A 3,297-nucleotide genomic window follows, 5' to 3' on the forward strand; every position below is an offset into this window, starting at 1 on the left:
TGGTCAGACGGGCAATCATCAAGACCCAGCTCCGGCTGCCCTGTGACAGTTGCTAGAAGCCCTGCTGGGAGCTGACTCCACATGGAGGTAGGTCACAGCCAGTCCTTAGCTCCCCCAGGCAGCCCCTGGGCGAATCGAGGGGTCAGGACAGCATGGACTGGCTTGGAGTCCTGGCAAGCTTTGAACGTGAGAACTGGACGTTTCACAGATGGAAGTGTGAGGCCCAGAGAGGGGAGGGGTGGTTCAAAGGCCCCCAGCAAGGATTGACAGGTCTTATTTTTTCATAATGACAGTGATAGCTCCCCATGGCTGGAGCACCCTCTATGTGCCAGGCCTGTGCTAAGCACTTTACACACAATTCTATGGGGGCCACTATGAGTGCCCCCACTTTACAGATGAAAGAAATGAGGCTCAGAGAGGTTTAGGCAACTCTGCCTAGAGAGCTGTGGGCGAGGGAAGAAGACACGCCCAGGCAGAGGGACTGCGGACCCCAGCTCCTTCCACAGCCCGTGGACCTCTCAGGCAGTTTCCCAGCACACACCTGCCCCTTGTCTGGTATACCTGGGGATGCCTGCCCAGGCGCCACAGAGTCCCCATGAATCATGCCTGCCCTGGGAAGCCAGCACCCTCACTGCCAAGAACGCACTTAGAGTGCACTCCTAAATGCTGGAGGGAGACGAATCCCCTTCCTGGGGCAAAGGAGCTGGCTCTATGTGCCCAGGGATGGGTTCTGGGTTTACCCAGCTCTAAGTCAAGGTAGGGGAGGGGAGTGTCCTGACCTTCCCCTTCCTAGCCCTGCTGTGGACAACTTAGGGTGCTCTTAGGTAGGGGCCGCTGGAGAGAAACTGGGCTGTTTGTCCATCGATCTGATGGAAGGAGGAGAAAAGACCTCCATGCCAGCTGGGGATGCCAGCTGGGGAAGGGCGAGGGTGTCTGCATGCCCCAGGTGGGGGAGTGGGAGCTCTCCCTCCCATCAAACAGACGACAAAGTTTGTCGGTCCGGGATGGGGAGGAAGCAGGTTGGCGATCGGTGGAAATTGGGAACAAGCTAGCCTGTTCTGTGGGCCTTCTCCCGGGTGCCTGAAAACGCGAAGGCGGAAGGCGTCCATCTCATCAGAGGTGAGGAAGGCGGCCTTGGTTTGACACACAGCCATCGGTTTGTCAGAGACCTGGCCGCATTGGTGGCAAGGAAAGGGTAGCTTCTTGGGAGGCGGGCGGACGCCGCGCCTGCACCCGGGGCCCGCAGCTGGCGCGCATCTGTAGCCTGGCCGGGCCCGCACCTCCGCGGCTGGCAGGGCGCGGGCGCCAACTAGCGGCAGCTCCCGCCACCGTGCCTGCCAGGCGGCCGGGCGACCTTGGTCTGCGGACGCAAGGGCCTGCACCCCGCCCCCCAGTACCTTGGATCTGGTGCCTATGGAGAGCCAGCGCTCTACGGAGGGCTGGAGCCGTGCTGGGCCCTGCGCCAGGTGCCAGGGCTCACAAGAGCCCCCCATTCTCTGGAAACCCGTCTGTGAACCCGCCGTAAGGGGAGAGGGAGAAATCAGGCGGAGGGACAAGCAAAGGGCACGGTGCAAACCCAAACCACTCGACAAATGGAATTTACCACCACCTGAAACAGCGGGTCATGGTCCCGCAACCGCTCCAGGGCAGCACGTGTTACCCGCCCCCGGCCCGGGCCCTACCTGGCCACGACGCGCTGGGCCTTCCCGGAGACGTTCCTGGAGATGGGAGCGCCCAGGCTGGATCGCTCGCTTTCCTCTAGTTCTGCTGCTCGTGCCAGCGCGTCCTAGGGCGCGCGGGCCTGGGTCCGCAGTCGGCAACTGCCAGGCGCAAGCTCTCTTAAAAGGTTCAGTAAGGGACCTTTGCCGTTCTTGCTTTCGAAATGGCCTGAGGGCGTGATATGAGGTCTTGAGCGGGGCAGGGGCCAGCTCTTCCGACGGTCGGGGTGAGGCCAGAGTCCTTCACCCCTTGAGCGCACGAGGGGCTTGATTTCGTTTGGTGACGACGGAATGGCCCATGCTGGGCAGGGGTCAGATCCGTGATGTGATCTTGCGGCCACCGTCGAATCCTAAGCTTCTTTGCTTCCGAGGCTTGGAATTCATCGTTTTGCACCTGTCGAGAGCCGGAGGCAACGAAAATACAGCCCAGTCTCCAAAGCGGCGGGGAGGCTCAGCACGCGTTCGTTCCCCAGAGTCTAGGGAGGGGTGTGGGGCGATAATTTGGAATGATTGGGGCTTGATTTTTCCCGTTGCCCTCCCAGCTGTAGCGTCCCCTAGGCCTGCTCGACTGACTTAAGAGGCGGGAGAGGAACGGGTTGTTTGCTGTGAAGCCCGGGAGAGGTTGGGCCACGCGGCTGGGAGTGGGAGCGGGGACGCGGAGCCACGAGGGCAGGCAGTGCCTTGGCGAAACTGTCCGCGGTCCCTGCAGCGCAGCCAGAGCGCACCGGCCCAAAAAGAAGTGGGATTGGATCCGCAGAGGCCACTTTCCACCTGCATGGAGAAAGAAAGTTCTCTCCTCTGAAAGCCGGGGCCCTTAGCTTTGCAGCCACTGCTCAGTTTTTCTTTTGTCGCCGACGCGCGTAGTGTTTCACGATGCAGGACCGTAGTTACATGAGTAAAGGAAAAAAATCGGGAAAACGCATTTTGCAGGCCTCATCGTGTTTTTCAAAGAGCCACAGGCCGCCACAACGAAGAACGACGCCGCGAGGCCTGCGAGATCCTGAAACTTGTTTTGAGGGGAGAGCAGAGAGGAAAAGGGTTGTTGGCCCCAGGCTACTTAGGGTCCCTGGGAGACTCCCTTCCGCCTGTCCTCGGTTTGGCACAGGGGCCACCGAGGCTGGGACCAAAGCCGCGCAGGGCTGGGAGCAGCAGAGGCCGCCGGCCGTGCGTGGACGGCGCACAAAAATCCCGTGTGGGTTGGAGGCTCTTGGGTCAGGATAATTTGCGGGAGGAGGGAGGTGAGTAACCTCTTTGGGGCGGCTCCCAGTGCGGTGTCACCGGCCCTGGGCTCCCGCGGGCCTCAGTCCGGGGTTGCAGAAGTCACAGGCCCGAAGTAGCAAGAGCTGGGGAAGCCCGGCCGCGGCCAGCGGGGAGGAGGAGCAAAGGGGTTGCGCCCCAGCGTCAGGGAGATGCGACCTGGGAGAGGGCGACAAGGGCGCCTTCTGTGGGACCCGGACGTTCTAAGCAAATTTCTAGCATCTGCCCCGGGCTCCCAGAGCTCTCGGGGGCCCTGGGCTGTGGCACGGGGGCCTCCTCCGCGGGGTGGCGCCTTCCGCCCCTCCCCGTTGGGCGGCCTCCG

Source organism: Colobus angolensis, unplaced genomic scaffold, assembly GCF_000951035.1.
Source record: "Colobus angolensis palliatus isolate OR3802 unplaced genomic scaffold, Cang.pa_1.0 Scaffold4, whole genome shotgun sequence".
Taxonomy (NCBI): Eukaryota; Metazoa; Chordata; class Mammalia; order Primates; family Cercopithecidae; genus Colobus; species Colobus angolensis.